The following is a 25,370-nucleotide window of genomic DNA, read 5'->3' as shown; positions in this document are numbered from 1 at the left end:
GGTAAGCAAATGGTTAGGAGGTTTCTGTTTTCTGTGTCAGTATTATCTTTTTATGAAAGCTACTAACCCAAAATAGAACAGTTCAGTTAGGATGAATCTGCAAAATGAGTTAATGATAAAATAAATTTTGTGGAGGAGAAACTTCAAATCTGTGATCTTGCATGCCTCTTAGGTTTTTTTATTTTGTTTTTGTTCAGTTTTTATCTATGTGCCTATCTTATCCAAAGGTAGTTTTCTAATGTTTCCCAGCAGTCAAATTACTTACCTTCTTTCAGTGTGTCTGTTCCCAGGAGCCAGACCCTTCCACCTTTATAGTAGCAAGTCCTAGGTCTGGCTCTTGGCCGCTGTAGGCTGACTATCCATTATAATAGACTTGTAGAATTTATTTCTCTAAGAATAGCAGTTTTTATAGTAAGTTCTGTTTGTCTTGCTTCTCAGACTTTAGATGAAGAGACAGAAGGTGCATTCCTTGCATTCTATCCATAGTGAGGGAATGAAGGAGGCAACTCAGTGCCTTCAGTAGAAAGTATAAACCTGGGATTTGCTCTTCTGTGTAGTAGCTATTTTTAAGGGATAAAAGGCCAGCAAATACATGGCAAGAAGTATTGGAATATGAAGCAGCCTGGGGATGAAACTACTAGGAAAACTTATTAAACTTGTTAAAAGACTATATATATTTTTATATTTAAATAAATATCTATCTCTTAGCATTGAGTGAGTGGCTGCTGGTGGGCAAGCAAGCGAGTGGCTGCGTGGTACTCGGCTGCTGGCTGGGGTTAAACCACAACAGTCCTTTTCAGACAATTAACTCTGCCCCAGCTGAAACCAACACGTTCCAGTTCCTAGCCTAGAAAGCGAGCCCCATGGCAAGCAAAGGAACCTGCTTCACCATGTTTTCACTACAAGCTGCAAGAGAACCTTTACTTCCCCTGCTCCAAGCATCCCCCCTGTTCCTTTCATAAGCAGCGAACAGAAACCATGGATGAACCAGGTCGGGGCCAGTGAGAGTGAAACCAGTCATCTGCAAAGTGTTCTCAAACCAAATAAGCAAAAAACCTAACAATATTTTGAGTTAACTTTCCTCGATGATTCCGCATTTGTTTGCAAGCAGAGCTGACAACTGCATAAGCCACTATTTTGTACTTTTAGTAAAGTCCGCAGTGGGTATTTATTGAAGTCATGTGCTGTAGTCTCTCTAAGGCGTATGTGTATATTGAGGGTGAAGGCACGTCTCCTTATCCTTGTAATAGTAAATTCTACTTAGGATATATGTAGCTGTTTATCATGAATTGCACTTTTATTTTGCTCTGTTATTCTTGCTACATTACTGTAAAATTGCTCTACTGACAATCTAAAAATAAGGGCATTTTGGAGTTATCTAATATCCATTTAAATAGCAGTGGATAAAATGCTTGAAACATTCATGGGATATTGTCTTGTAGTGTTGAGTTAAATGGAGTGATTGGAGAAAAAAGTTGCCCATGTCTGGGCTATGTTGTTTGAGTAAATTAAACAAAATAGTTCTGTATCAGTGCCTGATTGTGCTAGACTAGCACGTGTGTGTTTATAGCTCCATATAAACATACAGTGCTTGAAGAGTTAAGTAGAAGAAAAATTGAGGAAGTTATAATACATTAGATGAAATAGAATGAAATTCAATTTGCCTATTAATTGACTTCGCTGCAGATCAACTTCAGACAAAAAAGCAGGAATAATGCAGATGTGCTCAGATATGTGCTGAACTCCCAGTGTCCAGAGGCTGAATTGTCGCTGTTGGCATTGTCTCCATTCTGTTTCTGCACACGCTGTGCCAAATGCTGCTTGTGCTCTAAAGCTGGGGCTCAGATCCTGCATCCAAAAGTTGGAGAAGTACTTGGTTAACTTGTTATTTGCCCAAACACGTTATTGAATGTAATACTCCTTTAACTGTACTTTAAAAAAAAATATTATTATAGCAGGTTTTTAACAGATGGGAGGATTGTTTTACCTTTGAGGCTTGAGTCATATGTGTGTTCACACAGAGGTCCTTGTATGCACACAGCTATTTGAATTAGAGATCTCTTCTATTTGTAAGTGGTATTTAGCTGGAGCATTCTTGGTGCCCTCCCCTGTTTGCTGACAACACTTTACTATTTTTGTTTTTCCCTGAGCTGCGCAGTTTTTTACTCAGTTTCTGGCCTTTAAATCTACTTGCCCTATTTGTCATTGGTATCTGTGGTAGTGGCTTTATGGTCTATTTAAGCTGTGTGTAGTGTAGGGCAGGGCCAAAAGATGGTGGCTAGGTGCAAAAGCTTCTATTTATCTCTTTCTTAAACAGCAGATGAGGTGGATGCTTGTTAACTTAACCTGTCTGGGCATGTGCTCCAGGCTGTTGATTTGTAGGGTACTCTAATGGATCTCTGTCTTCCCCACATCTTCTAGGAATAAAATAACTTTGTAAGACAATGCAGGTCTTCAGCCATCTTTGTCCATCAGAGAGAATACCATCTGCAACTGCTAGTATGACAGTGGCTTTACTTCTAGGATTTAATTGCCCACGCTGCAATGTCCTGTGTATTAGAAGCAGTAGGGAAGGGAGGCATCCCACAACCCAACAGATGCTCTGCAGTAGCTAAATTGTTCTTACCTGTAGGTGTTGCCAAAGCATAGCTGTGCTTCACTGCTGACTTCTGCTTCTTCTGCTGTTGGGAAAGTCAGGAGTTCCAGGCTTCTAGGAGGATATTTTTGGTGTTACCGTCATGTCTGGCTGTCTTGACAAAATCAGAGAAGTTTTGATAGGCAGGAATATACCTGTGTTTTGCCAAAACACTTGTATCTGTTGTAGAGGGTCTGCCTTTTAATAAACCTGTTTGCTGTTTGACCTGAAAACAGATGGTCTTTCATTTTGTCAGAGTTTCTAGCTGACAGTGATGTCCACTGAGCCCTTTTTTTTTTTTATCACTAAGGTGACTTTTGTATTGCTCGGAGTCCTCGGTTTCAGTTTTTCAGTCTCTTTTCAGACTTGCAGAAATAGAGTCAGAGTTGAAGTCTTCACAAGTGTTACCTCCAGTTCCAATGATCCATCTATGTTCACTCTGTTGCTGTCACTGTAGGTATCCCAGCAGGTTCATATTGCCTGCTTTGTCCTTCCTGCCTTCAGTTTCCTTCTCTAAAGTAAAAACAAACAAATGACCCAAACCCACAACAAACTCTCTCCTTTTCTTGGTGCACTAGCCACGAGTCTTACCAGTCATGCAACTACTGTCCTGCAGCTCATCACTCACTACCTTTCCCTTTCTGCAGTCAGTATGGAATTTTGCTGTATCCTACTGAAAATTTCATTGCACTGCAGAGAGAAAGTATTTTTTTTGGCCTGTTTTTCTAATATCAAAAAGGAGGAGGAAGATGGAATAATATTCTTAAGCATTCATCTTCTCCACCCCCTTTTCCTTCAGGCTTTGGGACTGGCTGTTCTCTTGGCCATTCAGGAAAGAAATTGGTGTCTCTTGATTTCAAAACACTGCAATGGAAATATGGAAGTGAGTGTCACAGAGGAAGTATCTTTTTTTTTTTTTTTTAAATGGTGCAGATCTGCTAACAGTAAAATACGTGATTGATTGGCACTAAGGTATGGTGATCTTGTCTCCTTTCTCTTCATAATAATGGAATAGGGGTCTTTTGATTGAGACTCAAGAAACTGTAGTGTCAACTTGAAACATCGTTGGTTTGTTTCTCACTGGAAGACTACACTTCAGGCACAGTGCTGAGAAATTTTGCATATATCCTATTCAGTTGGATACAGTTGACTGGGATGATTTTGGGCACAGTGTCTGCCTTGGTGTCCTCATAACTATTAAGTCTTGCTCTAGTTACCTGTCCTGCTGCCTAGAGTAAGGCCCTTAGATTGTCTTCATAATGGGTTACTCCTTCCAATGTAAAGTTTGATTTGGATTAGCTGTACTTAAGGATGGGATGCACAGGTCTTGCACTTTAGAGTTGTTCATCCCAGTGAAACAGAAATGTCACATCATCTTTCTGGAGCTGGTCAGTGAAGTGGAGTGGCTGACATGTTGCTGGTTTTGGGTAACAATGATGATTTTTATCATTACAGTATTGCAGTATTGAAAAAAATGTGAAGTCACGTGATGTTCAGCAGGACAAAATAATTTAACATGTCAGGGGTTGAGTGTGCCTTTAGTTGTTCTCTGGGTGTTGTGAGTACCTTAGCAAAAGTCTGACTCACTTCATGGCTTTGGTGAGTGGGAGATTTGGACCTGTAAGGTAGACGTCTACAGATAAATCTGTCATCTCTGTTATGCATTCAGAGAATAATTCTTGAAATATCAGGTCTCTCTGCGTTGGTGCTGCAGTGGTGTGTGTTGGGATTTGAACACCTTAGGGTGCAGCAGGGCCAAATTTGGCCCTTAGCACAGCAAGGTCAAAATTTGCCTTAGAGCAGTGGGAAGGTTGATTGCTCTTTTAAGTACTGTCCATGCTCCTGTTTGGACCTGCTTCTGCCTGTTGTTGGGAACCTGAAGATACTTTTCAGTTTCCTTTTTCCAGCAGTAGTATCTTCCAATTTTTAGGATAATATTCATTTAATGTTTCTTGAATTAAAATTTGGGATTAAAGTAGTGATCACCTGCAATGAATATTTTGAAATATCCTTTATTGATAAGAGAACCAGTGAAAAACAGTTGAATGGTTTGGTTAGCTGTAATTCCATGTAGCAGAAGAGATATATGGGGCCATAAAAACAGGTAGTATCAACAGGAAGTTGTGTAATTTAATTGACATTATAAATACTTACCTATACTGGCCCAAACCAGACAGTTACTTTTTTTCTTTTTTTTTTTTGACCACATACCCATTTGAAGTTCCTTTTACATGCATATTTATTCACATTTTAGGTTATTTCAGTGCTGGGAATGGTCCAGTATTGTTACGGTGATGTCAATTTAACCACTTTTCACACTTTTCCCTGTATACCACATTAAGAATGTTTTCTTACTAGCGTATTGTCCAAAGAGACTCCTGGTATTCATTCTTACCACTGCTCATAGTGGGGAGCCTGTGTTATGTCTGTGCAATCATGGACCAAGCCAATGTCTTTGGAATGCTGTAGTTTTATAGATTTCTGTGGTGACATTTACCTGCACTTTTTTATCTGTTAGATGATCTTTGGCAATCTGAAATCTAATTAAATGAATGTTTCGTAATTTTTAGTCATCTTTATTAGAAGTAGGTATTCTTTCTATTGGAAATTGACTGTCCAGATAAAGTCCTCAGTGTATATGCCATCCCAGATACTGAGAAAGACATGAGTTTGTACACAGGTAAGAGATGTGGATTTTAAAGTTATGTTATCAGAAGTCTGGTATGAGGAAGAATTACAAGTAAAAGATGAAAAGGAGTTGTCAAATCATACAAACTAATGAAGGAATTTGAAAGAAGCAAGTTGAGAAATGTGATTGAATGTGAGAATATTGTTAGCCATAAACTGAATATCATCCTAGGTTTTATGACTTTGAATACTGTTCCATTGCTCTTGTATGATCTTTTCAGGGCAGGAGGGATAAAAGAAAGCTTACATTATAGGAGTTTTATATTATCAAATTAAAAAAAAAAAGTTCTACCTATTCATAAAACTTTTGAAATCTGTTGTCTCTAGGGAGACTTTTTTATTGAGATCTGCATGTACACACATATTTGTGTGTGTGTTTGTATCTTGATTCATGGATTGTTATACCCTTGCCCCCTAAGTTGGTGAAATGATAATCTTTGTTCTACTGGAGTTGTTAAGTCATCTGGGTGATGCAAGTGAACAAGAATGTGGTTGTAAGGTGCCAAGTAGAGAGGTTTATTTTGTTTTTACAAGTAAACTGGACAGAAAAGTATACAGAAGTGCGAGTGTTTTAGGAATATCTGTTCATTAATGTGTTAAAGCTAGTAATTAATAATCTTGCATTGTTTTTCGTCATAATAGTCAGATGTGACTTTTTTCTGAATGGAAACTGTTACTGTATTTTGGATTTATGTATGGAAAGAAAAAATGATCTTTTTGATTTTATTTTGTGAGGTGGTTAAAGGGGAAACTGAGATGAGAACAAGCTCCAAGTATTTCTTTCTCCCTACTTAATTTTACCTGGATAATAGAAAGTTTTAGAAGCCTAATTTGGATATTTCTATGCATCTGCACTTACTAAGTGTGACGGTCACGTAGGTGGTTCTGCTTTGAGAGCAGTCTCCCATTCAAGTTGATAGAGGTGGTGTCTGTGTAAAAGATCATTCAAGATTACTGGTCCTTTATGTTCAGTGTTTGTTTTCTCTTAACTGCCTTTTGTGTAGTTGTTTTGTGCTCCTGCCAAAGCTCTGCATGTTTGAGTAGTTTGTAAATAATTTTTGATTGTTCTAAACGCAGTTTATTGGTGCCTGTTCTACTTTAGGCTTGAGCTGCTGCATCCTGAGATACTAGTGTCAATTTAGAACCATTTTAGATGAGTGCAAGATGCAGAAATAGAGTATGTGAGAGCATAAATAAGTGAGCTGCAGATAAATACAGCAAGTGGTAAATTTTAGTTTAATTTATTGTACATGGTTAATTAGTTATTCATTTTAGCTGGTGGTTGTTTTTGTGTGTGACAAATAAAATGATGGCATTCTCTTTAGCATGAGCCATTGGAATTCTGGTGTGACAATTTTAGGATTATTGGCTTTGTTTCAATCAGTAAGATCAGAGGAGATGTGAAATATGCTCAATTAGATCCAGTGAGTAGGTCTGTCTCACTTATATTTAACTACTAGTAGCAAGTTTGAAATCTGCCTCTTTAAACTTCTTTTGTAGTCAGTGGTTTGAGATCACTCCAGGAGCGATTCCTCCCCTGACACTTCTCTTGCCTGTCTGTAAGGCAAGTCTAAGTGTTTTTGAAAACAGAATTCTTCATGCAGCTGTTTCTTAGCTTTTCAGTTGCTGGCAAAGAACCTGTGCTGCAGACTTGCTTGGTTTGGTGGAGCATACAAAAGGGTTTATTACCTAGAGAAACCTTTTCTTTTTATTTGTGCATTAGTACACACAGGATGAGTGCTATTTCTCTGTAAGAAAAAAAAAATTCTCAACAGATTGTTCCTGAAAATGACCAAAAATAGTTGGGATCAGAATCACTGATCAGATGAAGGTTTTTCAAGTATGTAAAGTCAAAGCAGTATAAGAATATTTGAATTTGAAGAAAGATGTTGGAATAAATTTCCACTATGACAAAAGCAAATGAAAATTAAAAATAATGAAATTGTCCATCAGTCAAGACTAATGAGTATGAGACTACAGAGAAAATAAGTAAGTCTTCTACAGGAAAAAAGACAGACAACTTTGTCCAGTATTCAAAATGCAAATATTAAACTCATGTATCACAAATAGAAGCAGAATATAAAAAGCTGTATCTAAGCTTAGCATAGAGGAAATTTTGTAAAATGACATGTGTATTTTAATGTTTTTTAGTATAAACACTGTTTTGACATTTTTACTGGAATTTGTAAATTAAATAATTAAATCTTTCCCATAGTGAAATATTTCCATTTGTCTTTGCTGTATGTGACCTCAGGTCTCGATGTCAGAGGCATCTTTGTTTTAGCTTTGCATGAACTTGTATTAAAGTTTGGAATGCTTGAAGAAATATTTTTCAATTTTTCTGGCCCGTACCATGTGTATTTTCTGGGTTTTTTTAACTGGGATTTTTTTGTATGGAGACACTTGTCCAAACTATCTTGTCTTAAATTCCAAGTGGAACTGTGTCAATGTGAATACTGCCTAGTATTTCTGAAAATCAAAGAGGAGAGGGGGAAAGGGAAGCTGTTGTTTGAGAAAATTTTGGATTTTTTGTGATTTTGTCAAATCTTAAGCTAATAGCCATTTTTTTTTTTTTTTTGCTTATATTCTTTTACCTCCACTCTGTGTCTTACTTTCTTTTCAAATAAGATGCCTCTTAGAGTGTATTGTCTTCTTTCTCTTGTTGTTGTTAAGCTTTTAAGTACTTAGCAATTTTTTTTTCAGTTAGTAAAAATGGAGGGTTGGTGACTTGGTTAAGGTTTGTAAAGCTCAGATTATAGATGGAATTGGACTGGGCATTAGTCTTGAAGCTTATTTTGAAAGAGATTTTGTACAAAATCAAACTGTGCTGAAGCAATGATGTTCTCTGGTGGTGGAGCAGAAGATTTGACTAGAGTAGAAGTAGTAGATATTGTGTATTTTAAGAAAAGCTTTTGGCATACCCAGTTATGGTCTACATAACTTAGCTAAGGAGGTGTGTCCTAGACTGAAGCTTTAATCAGTTGTCTGGAAAACTGTAGTATGAGTACTTCACTGTGAAACGGTAGGGAAACTTCAGGTTTCATATACATTTTCTTGAGCCTAGTACTTGTCTATACTTTCCTGAATTATTGGATAGAATAGAAAGTAAATGTACCCATTTTGCATAAAAATGCAAATACAGAAATGCCAAACAGTAAAAATATGTGATCAGTTAGCAGGAAAGGATGTAATGCTTGTAGTGAGCAGTGAGACATTGAAATCTACTGTGTGTTGTTGAGGGAGAGAGGGAAGCTGACACTGTTCCAAGACGTATTCACAGGAATGCCTGTGTCCAAATAGTAGTGAAATTCTGTTGATGCATTCAAAGATGCTAGGACCTCATGTGGAGTACTGTACTTACAGGACTAAAAAGGAATGGTTCTAGCAAGATGGGCCAGAAGAGCAGAGCTGTTCTCTGCTGGGAACAAGTACAATACCATGCCTCACAAGCACCAGAGGAAAGGGAGAGGGAAAGCTGTTCTTTGCCCTCTGGGAAGAGACAAGATCATCAGGATGTTTTGTATAAAAAGGTTTTCAGGAGGTTGGAGGGAATTTGGGTAAGTATGGTCAGATGGTGGAATAGGTTCCTCAGGGTGGCTGTGTAAGGTCTCTCCTGGGTCTGAGAGCCATTAATGGTGTTACCCAGTAAATACTGGCTCCCACCCTCTGGAGAAGTGAAGGGTCAGCAGGAGCCAGGAACTACCATGCAGGACATGGTAGCAGCTGTCAGCTTCTCTTGAGTATGAGGTAACTGTTTGCTATGGAGAATCTAATGTTTCCTGCAAAATTTTTAATCAACAAATTAACATCTGGTTTGGAAAAGAAGAATAGAGTTTGATGCATAGCCTTTGGACCAAAGAATTCTCATTTCCCGTAAAACTTGGAGAGCAAAAGCCCTGTAATGAGGTGGAATTATGGTGATTTTAATCAGAATAGAGTTTGTGTTTGTATGGGTGAAACAGACCAATATTTGTATTAGCATGTTGTCTTCTCAATATAATGTTATAGACATATGTAACAACATGAAGATTGCCATTTTTCTCATTCAGATGTATTTATTTCCAATTTGGTTTGTCTATAATGCTCTTCAGTCAGATATGTTTTGTTACTTGAGTAAGGTCCCACTTGTGCTTTATCAATCCCTGTCGTAGGGATAATGAGGCTGGACTGTTTTGGAATTTCATCAATGCTATTTTAATTTGTCTGGTAAAGATTGCATTATAATGGCATGAGATACCTTTCTTCCACTGGAACTGAACAGAAAGCTTCTTTGGTGTTGATGCTGTAAAGAGAGAAGAGAGAGGAGCTGAAAGGAACCCAGCTCCTTCTGTGACTGCATAGAGAGGCTTTGCAACCCAAGCCTTTTCCCTTCTTGCAAAACAAAGGGGGAATCTAGTTTTGTGTTGGAATTATGACACTTATTTACTGATTATACCCTAGCACCAGTTGCTTATGCTGTGATTTAGTTTGTAATATCTATTCAGGAAAAGAATATAACCCTTTCTCTCTAAGTTCTCTTATGATTTTGTTATATTTACATGTCAGCTAGGGTGTATGCTCCCACTGACAGGATGAAAGAACCATTCCATGTGTAGCAAGTCTGAATTTAATGAAATAAAATAAATTTATTACAGTCTGAATGATTACAATGTTAGAAGAAATATGTACTATTGTCAAGTGTAGGATGGTAGAATTGAAATCATAACGTTTTAAGACAAGTAAAGAAAGCAGCATTACTGAATATGAGGTGAATTTAGAATCTACGCAGAAGGGAGTTTTGGAAACTGTAAAGTTTTCTGTCCTACAGCGTTGGAGTCCTTGAAGGATTCAGTACTTTTTCAGGCGGAAGGATTCTGCCAGTAAGATTTGTGGTATAATTTGTATTTTTATAGCTAACTGCTGTGGGCCTGGGCAACTTGGTTGCTTTCGTCAGACACTTAAAGCCATGTTTGGTGGTAGTCTCCTTGAATAGGTCCCCTGCAATGTCAGTGCTTTGGGAATAATTTCAGTGAAGTGGTTTTTTTGTGTTCCTTAAGGCTGAAGAAAGAATTTTGCAGACTAAGCATATACAAATTAGTTAGTAAAACTGCTTTATAATTTTGCTGCTTTTCTAAGGTAAGAAACCTTAGGAAAGTATGGTGTAGTGAGTTGACCCTGGCTGGATACCAGGTACCCCCTAAAGGCAATCTCAGTCTCCCTCTGCAACTGGACAGAGAAAAAAAACCAGCTAAGGATTCATGAGTAGAGATAAGAGCTGGGAGAGGTCAGTGACTGATTACCCTCACGGGCAAAACAGACTCAAAGTGGGAATAGTACTTAAATTTATTACCAACAGGATGAGAGTGAAAGAGTGAGAAATAAAAGTCTTAAAAACACCTTCCCCCCACCCCTCCTTCCTTCCATGTTCTCCCTCCTCCCCCCCAGCAGTGCAGGGGGACAGGAATGGGGGTTGCGGTCAGTTGTTGTTTTTGCCGGAGTCCTTTCCCACTCCTGTGGGGTCCCTCCCACAGGAGACAGTCCTTGATGGACCTCTCCAATGTGAGTCCATCCCTCGGGCATCTGTTCTTCCCAAACTACTGTTCCATGGGTCACTCCTCCATGGGGTGCAGTCCTTCATGAATGAGCTGTACTGACCTGGGTCCTTCCAGGGGCCACAAGTCCTACCCGGGAAAAGCCTGCTCAGTGTGAGCTCCTCTCTCCACGGGCTGCAGGTCCCCAGCAGAACCCTGCTTCATCCTGGGCCTCCCATGGGGTCACAGCCTCCTTCATTAATCCACCTGCTCCAGCGTGGGCTCCTCCATGGGCTGCAGGTGGGTCTCTGCACCCCAATGGTCCTCCATGGGCTGCAGGGGCACAGCTGCTCCACCATGGGCTGCACCACGGGCCGCAGGGGCCACAGCTCCAGTGCCTGGAGCACCTCCTGCCCCTCCTTCTGCACTGACCTTGGTGTTTACCTTGTTGTTCCCATGTTCTCACTCTGCTCTTCCCTGTCTGGAATTCCTTCTGCGCAACAACCTTCTGTTCTTAAATATGTTATCACAGAGGCATTACTTTAACTCCTGATTGGCTTGGTCTTGACCAGTGGCAGGAAGTCCATCCTGGAGCTGGGTGGCATTGGCTCCACAGGACAGGGGAAGCTTCTGGTAGCTTCTAACAGAAGCCACCCCTGTGCCCCCCCCCCCCAAAACCCAGCCACAGAAACCCACTACAGGTGAGAAGGGACAGTGCAAAACACTTGGTGGAGTTTTACCATGTAGCTGCAGTACCCACATCTGCTTGTGTTTTCCTCTTCTGGGCATCACACTCTTACAGTGTGGGTATGCTCTTTGGCTTTTTGGTGAAAGAAAAGGATAACTTTATGATTGTATGCAACAGCTGGTTCCTTCACCAGATCCTGAAAGGTCATCCTCTGCTTTCTGAATTTTTTTTTTGGTGTTGGTTTTTCTGTTTGGTTTTTTTTGGTTGGTTGGTTGGTTTTTGTTTTATTATTTGGGATTTTTTTTTGTAGGGGTGGTGTTGTTGGTTGGCGGTTTTTAATTATTTTTTCTTCACATTATTTTCTCAATAAACTAAGATTTCTGTTGGGAATGGTTTTTCTCTTCCTTCTCCTTTGGATTTGGAAACAGAGATTCTGTGCTTTCACTTTAGGTTTTGTTTTTCCAATCATCTCTGAAAACTGTTTGGCCATAAATTTGAGCTTGTTCTCTTGCTGTCCCAAGCATTGGGTTTGGAAGCATTTCTGTCTTTCATAAGGAGGGAAAAGTTCCCTTTAAGATGGATAATAAGGAGTTGTCAGTATTCAAGTTCTATTTGGGTTAGCAGAGAATAAATGACACACGGTTAAAACTAACTTTGGGAGCATTTGTGATTTCTTATGTGGTTTTCTTGAGAGACAAATCTGTATTGTTAGAATAACTTCTCTTTACAGGATCAAGACATCTGTGCCTTTTTGTTTGGAGAAAGGATCTGTAGATACATTAGATGTCTGTAGTCTTTCAGTAATTTTGTGAACTTTCTTTTTCTGGGAAAAAAATTGCAAGACTGCTGATACATCTTTTTCTCAAGTCGCCAAGCAAGTAATAATTTTGGTTTTAAAATGGAATTTCTCTTTTAATGATTCCTGTTTCAGTTTGATCTTTATTGTATTTGGATTTTTTTTACTTTAAAACTACTCAGAGGCTTTTTATTTTAAGTTTATTTTCATAGTATTTGCAGTCCATAAAATGTTTTCAAATGCGTTTTTTTCCTGTTTATGGAACAGTAGGAGTTGTAAGAAGGTTGGAAGATAACAGTATATTTTTATTAATAATGTTTTATTAATCTAATTCATTTACAGGAAGCGGTCATCAGTCAAAATTTGCTTACCTCAGCAGAGACAAAAAATTAATGGGCAAAAGTACAGTGTATAGGTAGGTTGCTGTTTTCAGTGCACTTAAGGTTCTTCAAAGAGAACCTTATTCCAAGGGAGTGGGAATAGCTATCAAAATATAAGATTTTGGTCTTTAAAGTATTAAGGTAGTAGATTCAACAATGAGGTGTTGAAGGAAGTGGCTTTGAAGTATATTAAAGCGTTCCCTTCTTTTATGAAGTTTTTATTAAAAAGTGCCTTGGAATAATGCATATGTGCATTTAAGTGGTTGAGAAAAATAAAAACAAGTATGTTTATTTGTACATGTGCTTTAAAAATTTTTGCAAATACTTTTCTTTAGAATTTGTAAATAAAATGTTCTTTCTGATAGTCTTCCCAAATTTGAACATAACTTATGTAATATAACTTATAAAATGATTTGACACAGTCATCTTTGTACATATTTTTGTATGGTGTTTTACTACGTTTAGTGCATTGAAACGTACTGCAATAATTGTTACACTTCAGTATCATTTACTGTAGTTTGTAATCATAACAAAGTTAGTCAAGGTTCTGTGATTGTAACTTTCCAGCAGTTATACCTTACAGTGGGTGGGTGAATTCTGCATTTTGGCATATGAATAACAATCACATTTTATTTATCTCCTTAAAAAAAGAAATAAAATAAATCATTAAATTTTTTGTATGAAGAGAATTTGCTTTACACATAAACGTTATTTGGAATTCTTAGTGCTCCCTTAGCTCAATTAGCAAGGCTAAAAAGATCTGCAAAAAAACCCCTTAGTTTTGCTCATACAGAAATGTATGTTGTTAATAATGATATGGGATATTTCAGGATAGCATTACATTTAATTCAATAAAATTGTCTTTGAAGATGGATGGTTCAATTTCAGGACTGTTTTATCTTTACATCAAGAAATAAAAATTCAGTGCATCGGTTTTTATTGCAAGTTTCAAACTGTGGTACTATGTAAGTGTAGCCAGTTTTTATATTTGTGGCCTAAACATAGAGTAGGAAGGAGGTGACATTTCTTAATTGGGTATTATGGCATTTTAAATATAAAATTTGTTACATTCCTGTGAATTAGGGGGGTATTTGAATGGTCTGCATACTGCCTTAATTAGAGACTACAAATTATTGGGGGGGGACGTGAATGTGATAAGAAGGCATGAAGTTAAAAACATATGAGTTAGCTTTGGGGTTTTGCCAAATAGCATGTTAAAGTAGCATGGTCACATTCCCAGAAACACGTCATGACATGCTTGGGAGTCATTAAATTAAGATGAGCAAAAGAGTTAGTAAACCTCAAGAATAGCTTGCTTTTGTGATTACTCTGTTTTACATTTCGGCAATATGTGTTTGAATTTAATGATACACTGTGGAAAGTCCCAGAAGTAATTTTGAAGAGTTTTTCCTTTCTTTTGTCACGTATTGTTTGTTATGCTCAGTTAGAATTCAGTTGGAGGATTTAAATCCGAACATGGACTTTCTCCTATGGGATCCTAGCTCTTGTCCCAGAATCCCAAATTGGTTGTGAGAAAGCTATGCTTGGCACAGGTTGGCTTCTTGTTCCTCAGAGTAACTTATCAGTGTGTTGCTTTTGCTTTCCAAGGCAGTCTCCAGACTGTTTTGGCTTTCCTAGAGCAAGGCTGAGTAGGTACTTTACCATTAGAGACTGCAGCTTTTAATCAGTAGTTTCTGAGAATTACTTTTTGTAGCAAAGCATGTTTCTCTTCAGTCTCCCATGTAGTGCTTGGAAAAAAGCTGAGATCTGAGCAGCCTGTGGTGTGAAATTTAGTTCCCTGTGCAGGTGAAGGCTCAGTTCTGAGGGCCAGTGTTTAAAGTGCAGTAATGGAGTATGCAGGCTAGTAACCAGGAATTTGGGAAGTTGTAGTTCCAGATACTTCAGTATCAGGAAGTCAGTCCTGACTTAATTGCTGTGATAAGGGAGGCAGATGACTGTTCTTGTTCGTGAATTTATGTTCTGAACTAGGCAATAGGATCACTTCTTAAAGCCAGAAATGCTTGAGAGAGATGCATACACCAGAGTAGGAGGAATAAAGACTGGTATAGCTTGAGAGCCCCTAGGCGTGTGATTCAGGAGTGGCAGTGCAGCCCTGCTTATTTAAATTTGGACTAGATATGATACTTAGTGAAGCAGTACCAGACAGACCTGTTTTGAAATACTGGATCCATAGATGAAAAGTCATTAATTTATTGAGAGTAATCTTCAGCTCTGTTCATTTTGAAGTATTAAAATGGGTTTGTCTTGTAAAAGAAGCCTAATTTGGTTGTGTGCTTCTGTATCTCTGTTGTCTCTCATTTCTAGTTTCTAGCAATTTTGATACCAAGGAGTTTCACAGAAGCCTTTTACACAAGACTATACTTTGTATGTTTTTCTTCCTTTAAAAGTAGGTATTTTAGAACAGAACTTGGAACTGACAGATGCTTTTGTGAGAATGTTTTGAGATACAGATTTTTGTTTGTATTAAATCCTTGCAAACACACTGTTGCTGTGAGCAAAAATGAAGCAGTTATATTTCAGAGCCCCTGTTGAATGTATATGGAGGGAGGGAGCAATGTGTAAAATTCTACTTTAATGTAAGTGCAAGACTAATTATAAAAGTTAGTAGTCTTTACAGAAGACTACTAACCAGAGAATTCCTGTAGGGAGCAGCATGCATACTCAGCTCTTGATGAGAAAAAATTTGGAAACATCAGAACAGAGTAGAAGTTCAGATAAATATTGTAAGTCACAAAGTTCCCAGAGGGACTCCTGTCTTTCTCCTAATTAGGCTAAGCCACAGCTTTTCTTCCTTTTTTGTTGGATCACTATAAATAATTGAGATTTGAAGTAATTTTTCCCCTGAAATTTATCAGCATTTTAAGACAGAAGGCTGTTACACTGGAAAACAATAATAAAAGGAGAAAAATGGAACTGACCATGAATGCACTTTCTACCTAGAAAGCAGAAAACTTCAATGTTTTCATTTCAATTTGTTGTCAATTAATCTGAACTAGAGACTTCTCAGGAAGCCTAGAAAAATGAATACACAGAGGATTCAGAGAAAACTTTCCAAGTGCTTCGAGCCATAGTATTCTGAAAGTCTATGTAGAATTAATTCTTTTGTAAATAACCTGAAATGTAGAAACTTTTAAGTCCTTTTTAAAAGTTTTATATTTTAAAAGAAAATCTACAACTCCTTAGTTTTATCTGCTTAACTAGGACTATGCATGCCCAAAACAGTAATCTAAGCATTTAATCTAAAGTTTAGCAAATTTATAACCAACAACAACAAAAGGTGCTTCAGATCATGCATCTTTTCTCTATATGTTCTTCATGGCCTGCTGATAGATTATTTTCCTTTAGTGTTGTTTTTGAATCATGAATTAACAGGCACTGGTCAATATTTTGTTTTTTTCAATTGAAATTTTAGACTGAGGCTTAAAGCTTGATGTGAAATGAGAAGCATGAAGGTAACAATAGTAAAGATCTTTTAGTATCCATGGGTTTATTGTCATTTGTTGTTATTCTTTCTCAGTGAAAAGACAATTGGGCAAATAAAGAAAATAGCACGCGGGTGCTGCATGCTGATTGGCACCCTGTGGAGTGAAAGCGGGGTGATGTACCTGCCGTGTTCTTGACAGCAGGATCAGGGAAGTGATTCTTCCTCTCTACTCAGCACTAGTGAGGCCTCACCTCGAGTACTGTGTCCAGTTTGGGGCCCCTCAGTTCAGGAAGGATATTGAGGTGCTGGAGTGTGTCCAGAGAAGGGCAACAAGGCTGGTGAAAGGTCTGGAGCACAGGTCCTATGAGGAGCAGCTGAGGGAGCTGGAGTTGTTCAGTCTGGAGAAGAGGAGGCTCAAGGGAGACCTCCTCACTCTCTACAGCTGCCTGAAAGGAGGTTGTAGCCAGGTGGGGGTTGATCTCTTCTTGGAGGCCACTAACAGTAGGACAAGAGGGCATAGTCTTAAGCTACACCAGAGGAGGTTCAGGAAGAAGTTCTTCACAGGAAGGCTGATTGGACGTCGGAATGGGCTGCCTAGGGAGGTGATGGAGTCACCATCCCTGGAGATCTTTAAGAAAAGACTGGCTGTGGCACTTAGTGCCATGGTGTAGTTGAGAAAGTGGTGTTAGGTCATAGGTTGGACTCCATGATCTCAGAGGTATTTTCCAGCGTGGTTGATTCTGTGCTTTTGTTCCAGAGATGTCTGTACCTGCTGTAGGGATGGATGGACAGGGTACGTGTAGCAAATCCTATATGAATTTCAGTGGCGGTACCTCAGTTGCTACTTGTGTTCTTTAACTTGTCAGCAGCCCCTGTGGAAGGGGCATGATGAAAAAATTTAGAATGGCAACTATTGGTTACCCTAGTTCAGTTTCACCACCACATGTGATCAGTTATATATTATACTTCCTTAATAGTGTTGTCCATCATACAGGGATTCATCCTTCTAATAAAGTGCATTTGGACAACAGAGTGCTTCCTTTGATCTTCAGATACAGTTTCCTGACTGTTAACATACTGTAAATTGGGGCTGTGGTTATTTCATGGTCTCACCTGCTATAGCATGATGTAACCATGGTTGTAACCACATGGTTATAGCACATCTGGACCAAGGGCCCAACTGACTGAAAATTTAAGGAGCCAACCAGGAGCAGGACTGAGACAGTAGATTTTACTGCTGTGAAACATGATGCCTTGTGAAAATCTTGCTCAGTGATGATTCACACTGTAATGAATCCTTAATTATAAAACAAAAATTAAAAAAACCTTCCTATTCCAGACCCTTAATGTAAGAATTAGATTCTTAATGTAAGAATTGTCCAGTGAATGTGTAGAAGGTTTCTCTCTGTCACTTCAAAATCCAAAAGACTTGTTTAAGTTTTTGTGACTGCAACCTATAGTAGATCATGGTTATGTGTTAGTATCCACCCTCCCTGTAACTGATTTACTGACACTTTTAAACGAATTTTAAAGTATCCTAAACAACCTTCTTATTTTCAAAGAACACTTTGAGACTTAAATGAACTGCTTCCTACCTGTAGTGTATCTGGTTTTCCTTGTTCTGCTTTTAGAGCTTTTGTTAGATATTTAGTTTGAGTCATCTACACCTTTCTTTGCAGTTGCTTGAAAAAATTCAGGTCAATACTTTAGATCCTCCCTTCTAGGAATCTGCAATTTTGGAAGCAAATAGTTTGTCTGCAGTATAATTTTCTTGATAACAGTGTAAGTTCAGATTCTTAAAAAAAAATTCATTTGATTGAGACGAATTTTTTTCTGTGTTTCACTTAGATGTGGGCAATACAGCAGTCTTGTCAAGTTTTTTTTCTGTTAATAAGCAAACAGCTTTTGATGTATAATATATATGTCCAGTCACTATATGAAATATATTTTTTTTGTTCTTTTATACTTACCTGTATATATTAGTAGTATTGCTGTTTCTGAAGTAGTTTGTTGAAGATAAATTCTGGTCAGAACTAGGGAAACATACCTTTTTGTGCGTGGCTATGTTTTGGGAGTTACAAATTGTGCACAGTGCTGCTCTATGGGCTGTTTATGTACACTGCTCCCAGAAACAGTTTTCTTTGTAGCAATAAGCGTTTGGGTAAGTTCCCTTTAAAATGGGGGAAAGGATTAACAAAAGTGGTAAAGAATATGTTTGTTTAACGGTGCTGTAAAAAAAACTTATGGCACCACAAAGATAAAGAAACAATTTTTTTAAAATTATACTAGTGAGGGAGTTCAAAACACAAAATATATTTCAGTATTTGTAAACACTATTGACATTTGTAGTTTTTGAGAGCGAGTTACTGTACACTTCAGTCACTGAAAGAGAGCTGGAGTATCTGGGTGGTATTTGGTTTAAATTAAAAATAGTTATAAATTTATGCAACATGTAACTGCCTCCAGTTATCCAGTATGTAGGTTCATGATGAAATGTATCACCCTTCATGTTCTTAGCACCCTGAGAGAAACAGAGAAACACACAGATGTAGGAATTGTGAGCAAAGCTATATACTTTAGCTGAAGATTGAGTAGACCCATTTTCAGTAAAAGTACTCTTTTATTTTTTAATGAGACCAGACTAAGAGGAAGCAATACCCTGTTGCTTGTTTTACCAGGCTGTTGAGACACTAAACAATCCTGTCTTGGAACTCTACATACAACTGTTTTCTGAGAAACTACAAGGAAGGTATGAGATGGAGGCGACCATCCCATGTCTGGGACTTGGGCCAGGTCTCAGCAACATTTGCAGTCTGAGCTTAGACTGCCAGTTTGAGGTAGCTCTGTTTTAAAATGTTGTGGTGTAAAGTCTGCCACTTCCAAGAGGAGTTGCTTTTAGTTGAAAAATGACGTTATTTAGTTTCTGATATTTGAACCAAGTTTACAGTATATATTAAGCCAAAGTTTTTACAGTATAGAAATCTGACTGAAGTCCATGTGCTTAAAATGATAGAGTGCATAGCTACTCTAATTCATTTTTGACAACCTTAATGGAGAACAGAATGATTGAAGAGGTTTAAATTAAACGTGTGGAAGATTAGTACAGTGGAAAGGCATGATAGGTGCATTTACCGCTTTCTTAATTTTTACCTGATGATTATGTTTGCAGTAGCGTGTAGGGAGCTCAGAGACTGTAATTTATCTTTTCCAGTGTGGAATAGTATCTAACTCTGAAAATTCTATACTAACATCAATTAGCACTTAAATAATGAAAAATAATGAAGAAATGCAGTTCAGAAATTTAAAGTCTTAAATAATTATGGTACTTTTTCATGATCTTTTTTAAAAAATCAGCTTTTTTGTTTGTTTGTTTTTAAGACTGGGTTTGTCCTTGTACTTATGATATAAAAGCATTCAAAGTTGTTTTGTCACACTTTATTTTATGGCTGAACCCAGTACAGCTGTAATCACAACATAGCCTGGCTGTGCAGTCTGAAGGTTACAAGAAACAGGCCCTGGAATATTTAGGAAGCGTCTTAAGGCTTTCATAAAAAAAAAAAAAATTTAAACAATAACCAAAGGATAGAAGTCTGTAATTTTAACTTGCATTTTTGCATTTGCCCTGAAGGGTCACAGACTCTTAAGTGTGTTTTAGGAGGACGCTCTAAAAAGCCATAAATGAATTTAACTTTAACCTGTCTGTGCTCCTGGAAAATGTTTCTGCTTTTGCAGAACATAACATTCATCTGGAGAAGGAGAGTCACTGAGAGGCAAGTATGCTACCAGGAGGTTGTGACAGCTCGTAAATGTTTCTTTCCCTTCAAGGATTCAATATATTAAACATACACAATGTTTTGAATTTTCCAGTTGTGTTTTAAGGTAAGATGTTTGATGTGCTGTGTGTGCAGAATGAATTTTTTGGCCAGAATGTTCTCAGCTATTTCTATTTTTAGAATACCTCTGTGGAGAAAAAAAAGAGCCCAAACCAAAAGGAACCCTGTATTTCTTAAAATTCAACATAAATTAAAAAGTCTTATTACCCCTTTCTTGAGGATGCTTCTAACAAATGGTTAGCAGTTTACATTAAATACTATATGTGTGAATGTACTGATAGATAACTCTTTTAAAAAATAGTTGCTTTCTTTTTCAGTTATCTTTACCTTGTGCTCCATATACAAAACCACCCCCAAACTCACCAAAAACATACCTTCTCTTCCCCCCCTCCAAAAAGCTGGAGTAGAAATGGGTCTAGTACTGATTTATTTAATGTCAACCAACTCCATCCGAGTAATGAAAGGGAAAAAAAATACTCTGTTGCTACTCCATTAATCATCCTCTACATCCGACCGTACACTACTTAACTGCAGGAAATGCTTGGGAAACCAAGGCTTATTTAAAATACAATGTTTTAGATTAAACAAACATGAAAGTTTTGACTGTATCCGGGAAGAAATAGGTAGGCAGTGCAGCTGTCTTAAAAAGTAGTGGAATCAGTGTTATGCAAAAAAAACCCAAAGAGGCAAACAAGATAAATCCCCCACAAAAACCTAGTCAAACAAAAAACTACAACCAGCCAAACAAACAAAAAAACCCAGCAAACAAAATTAACAACAACTAAAAAAACCCTACAGTATTCCTGGAAAGAGGAGCCTGTTCAAAATCAATGTGGAAATGTCCCAGCTGGAGCAATGGTTACCCTTTTAGTTGAAGCAGAGATGCTGAAGTCTAACCTTCTGGCTGAGAGTCTCAGCTGAAAGCAAATAGAAAGTCAAAGGAGCCCTATTCTTTAATTTTTAATTTTTTATTCTTCTCACACCATATAAGAGATTTGACATGATGAAAACACATGAATCCTGTGATCATGAGCCAAATTTGAATTAAGTTTCAAGGTTTGTTTTTTCCTCTTGGTTTACAAGCTTTTATCTCTCTGTCTGATATATAGTGCAAAAGTTTTTAAATGGTAAATGAGCCAACAAAAGACTGTCTAGTGAACAGATACAGACTATTTAATAGTTATTGTGACATACATCATTTAATAAGGCTTAATATTTTACAGACATACAGATCTAGAAAGCTTCTCAGTGGGCATTTTTGGCTTCAACTGAATTGGGTGTTTAGGAAGTGTTAAGAAATATTGCTTGAACAGTATGTAAGGTAATGACTCTACAGAGATAGCTGGAGGCACTTAGCAGATGAAACTGTGTCAACTCAGCTTAGATGTCATGTAAAGGACCACAGTAAGATTAAGAGAAAGAGGGGAAAAACCCCCCACTCTCCCAGCTACAGAGCATGCACGTGGTGATCTTACTGCTCATTGACAAGCATATCAATGCTGTCCTGTTAATGTTGCTTGAGAGTCGCCTCTCTGCTGCACTATCAGCAACCATCTTCCCTTGCACGTGAGACCCAGCTGACCTTCATGTTTCCGACACATCCACTCCCATCCCCATGCTACCACCCCCTGCCCTGGCAGTGTCCTTGCTGCAGGCGGTTTTCATTTTTGCATCCCCAGGAGCTATAAAGCCTCCCTAAAACCCGAGTGTTGTTTCCTTTTTCTTCGCCACCAGCTTTCCTTGTAAAAATTTCTGATTTGGCAGATTCTGATTTCAGAGTAAAATATTGTTTGCATGTTACTCCACCAGGGGTTTCCTTTTGTTTTTATAGCTTCTTAGGGAACTCATCAACATGAAAGGTTTCTGAGATGCTCCGTATAATGAAACCTTTATATAATTTCTGTAATACTGGGAGCAATTATCTCTGCTGCAGAAGTGAGACCACAGTGAGAACAATTGACTGACTTGGACTAGACTAGGACCTGGTTTGTTTTCTGGGTTAAGCTCTGTTGGTCCATGTGTGCATCATCTGAGTTGTCTGTTGTTTGTGGAAAAAGTTGTTGAGCAGCTGGGAGTGATACCAAGCATCAGAGGTGGCAAAGTATGTCATACTGATATCAAAGCTGTAACACTTGGTAGAGAAGAAATATTTTGGCACTGCAGCTCTCTTGATTGTGAACCTGAAGTCCAACCTACATAATGTTACTTAGTTTACTTCTGTTCTAATTGCTATTAAAATGTGTTTTGTGAATATGTGATGACTACTGAATACCAATGAAAAATGAAAACCTCTTAAAAGTGGTTTTCTTCTCCCCTCTCCCCCCCAAACTGTTATAAGCTTTTAATCAAAAATCATACTATACTTGTTTGTATTTTTTAACATATTTGACCTGTCTGGGGATTCTGTGAATTGAGATACTAGAATTCCAAACTTGGCTTATGGTCTGTCTGATTATCACTTAACCTGCTTAGCTCTCTCCATAGGAGTGTATTTATGTCCCCTGAGGATCTCTTCTCTGCTACATGCCCATACACATATTATGGAACATGCATTAGTTAAACAACTGCCCTGTTTTGTTGCATTTTAGCAGAGGGGCAGTACAAGCAGAAGAGAGGACTAGTAGTCTGAGGTCAGACTGGCATGTCCCTGTTGAAGTCCCCTGTTGCTCGTACAAATTACAATTTTTTTCAGACTAAAACTTTTTGTTCCCTATATCTCCTTCGCTTTGTTGTCTTTGAGTTTTCAGCTGAAGTTACTTATATTATAACCAGTTCTATGACTTACTTCATACAGAAATGAGTTTTTAGAGTAGGAAGTGTAAATTTCTTTAACTGTTGACTTTTTTTTCCACTGTTTCCTTTTTTACCTCCATGAGAAATGTATGGAATCTATCACAATTCTGAGTATTTCAGAAGAACAATTTGCATGTGCTTAGTGTGATTTTATTTTATGGGTTCTCCAGTTACCTGATCCAGCTTTCAGAGTGCACACCTATCATATGAGTTTGGCCATACACACAGTTTGCTGCAATGGAATTTCGCTGAACACAGGAGTGTTCGTCAGTTTGCTCAGAGTATTGCAATGTTTAAGAAAATGCCAAAATCCTACTTCTTTATCTGGGGCCTAGAGGGAATGGTAGGATTTTGTTGTTTCTGAAGAACTTAGTGTGTTACGGATTTTCTAATCTTTTAAAGCTGGGCTTTACAATTGTAAATGCTCTATTAAGGAACTCTCCGGAGTGCCTTTGAGTAAATCTAGAATAAATCTAGTTACCTGGGTAAAGTGTCTTGTTATATATTTTATTTTTAAAAAACCTAAACAAACATGCCACAAAACAACAAGAAAGGCAAGCCCAGGCATAAAACTGGAAATAAAATTCAAATAGATGCACTTCCTGAATAAAGGGTTATCTTACTCTAATTTTTTATGAAAATGTAATTTCTGAAAAACAGGAAAACTTTTTTGTCTACAATAAAATACTCAAAAGCACTAGTGCATTGTTTGTCAATTACAAAATCAATTTTTAGTTAAAACTGCAAATAGTTTTCAACCAGTGCCTTTCTGAATTACCTAATGGGATGAATCAAAGATTACCAAACAAAAAAAGATATGAAGTTGCCTTCCAATAGCTTTTTTTCTTATGGCTCAGGTGCAAAATACTAGTTGGGGGAAACTCACAAAATAAACTTCTGAGGAGCCAGGAAAAGTGCCACTGTAATAGTAAGTTTATTATGGGAGTATTTGAAGAAATGTGGTTATCTTTCTGGAATGGAATTTTGAGTTTTTTGCTTATTTGTTTACAAACTTTACAGCTGAATTTCTCCTTTCTAAGGTTGGCCCATTTTCATAATAACCAAATACCAGTTTTTGTAGGCAGGTTTACTGTAACAGTTACTAGAAATGCAGGATTGTCTCTGTTATTTTATGTGCTGCTTTGCTCGTTCGTTGGGTTTTATTTTGTTTTCCCAAGACAGCATAGGTACTTCAGAAGCTCGTTTTGTTTTTGAACCTAATTTTAGTTAAGTCAGGCTTCTTAATGTAACTGATGTCTTCTTTGATGGTATTCCCAAAAGACAATCAGTAAATAAGTGTGATATACAGATAGCGTATATTTAGCTGATAATTGTCTTGGTGCATCATCAACTGAGAACATACTTTAAAACTTATTTTTTGTTAACAAATTGAACTTGTTTCTTAAAAAATTTTATGATGGAGGAGCTGTCATAAGATGGTAACAGGAGTATGCCGGTACGTAATTTATTTTCAAGATTCTTGATGTTGTTCACTGCGTGCAGACTTAAAATAGCATTGTAAGTACTTTTGCAATATTATGCTAAAGGATGAGTTGACAGAAGTGCACCATTTTTACATTTTTAATGAATGGTTACAACTGCCAATGTGTCTTGTGCAACAGAGAACTGATTTCCCACAGTAGGACATGAAGAGTAGTTAGAGGATTAGGAGAGGTATCTGTATGACATTAAGCTGACTAGATGGGAATTCTTTGCTTAATAAAATTGCCATGCAACTGGCATACCACTTCTGTGAGATTATGTTGGCATATGTGTGTGTATTGGTATGAATGAGGGACTTAAATACAACAGCTGATTTCTACCTTTCTTCACCTCACCAATCTAGACTCTGTGAAGGTACGAAACCTCAGGTCACTGTTATTTTCCAAAGGGTTTAAAATGTATTTGGAAGTGCTCCATGAACTTTGCTGTATTTACTTTTGTAGCTGCTTGGACAGTGATCTATCAGTTTATGAAAAGGGAGCTGCAGTCTTTGTGTATGAGGTTTCCTGGTGGCTTCTTGTCCTAAGAAATAAGCAATAAAGTTCCACCTACAGATCTTCTCACATTTGGCACAGAACCAGTTATTCTCACACCTTCTTATGAGGACTGCAACAGTGTTTTTTCAATATCTGTGTATATTCTTTTAGCATGAGTGGCTAATGTGTATGTTAGTGAATATTGGAATAAGTCGACATGAATAGGAAGATGCCTACTGCTAACTTGGCAATCATATGACACTGTCATTGCATAAACCTGCTGTAATATAAAAGTCTACATGGGGATAAGTGCTCTGATTCAGAAGTATTCCAGCTGTTTACAGTCACTGGTGACTGCTGGGAAGTAGATAAACTGGCTGCTGGTGTTAGCTTCAAAACGAGCAAAAAGTGAGCAACCTGGCTACAGCAACTGCAACCTAAGAGTCTAATCCCAGTTGCTGCTCTTTCTGTTGGAGATCTTTAGCAACTTGACTCGTTTTATTGTGCTGTTAGTTTTGTGACAGGGCTGGATAGCGGCATGAATTGTACCATCACATTTCTCTGTTGTGATCTGTGCTGTGGTTCACCCTGAGAACAAGTGGCAGTTCTTTCTAGTGAAGAGG

General features: G+C 37.8%; 1 protein-coding gene across 7 annotated transcripts in view; it reads left to right on the top strand.

The window, feature by feature from the left end:
* The window catches only part of CNOT2 (CCR4-NOT transcription complex subunit 2), an 81,206-nt gene that overhangs the window by 18,319 nt on the left and 37,517 nt on the right, over nt 1-25,370 (top strand). For 3 of the 7 annotated variants that reach the window (XM_029963495.1, XM_029963494.1, XM_029963492.1), the window contains exon 2: nt 12,660-12,732. The exons of 2 other annotated variants lie outside the window; for them this stretch is intronic. The gene's annotated coding sequence lies outside the window, so the exon portion shown is untranslated. Of the gene's footprint in view, nt 1-12,659; nt 12,733-18,820; nt 18,892-23,677; nt 23,697-25,370 lie in introns of those variants that run through there. 2 more of the 7 variants (XM_029963493.1, XM_018080618.1) reach the window with 2 other exon arrangements.

The sequence above is a fragment of the Manacus vitellinus genome, unplaced genomic scaffold (genome assembly GCF_001715985.3).
Source record: "Manacus vitellinus isolate BGI_N305 unplaced genomic scaffold, ASM171598v3 scaffold_5_pilon, whole genome shotgun sequence".
NCBI classification, from domain to species: Eukaryota; Metazoa; Chordata; class Aves; order Passeriformes; family Pipridae; genus Manacus; species Manacus vitellinus.
Note: the sequence above shows the minus strand (reverse complement) of the source record. Positions and strands in the feature narration are given on the sequence as shown.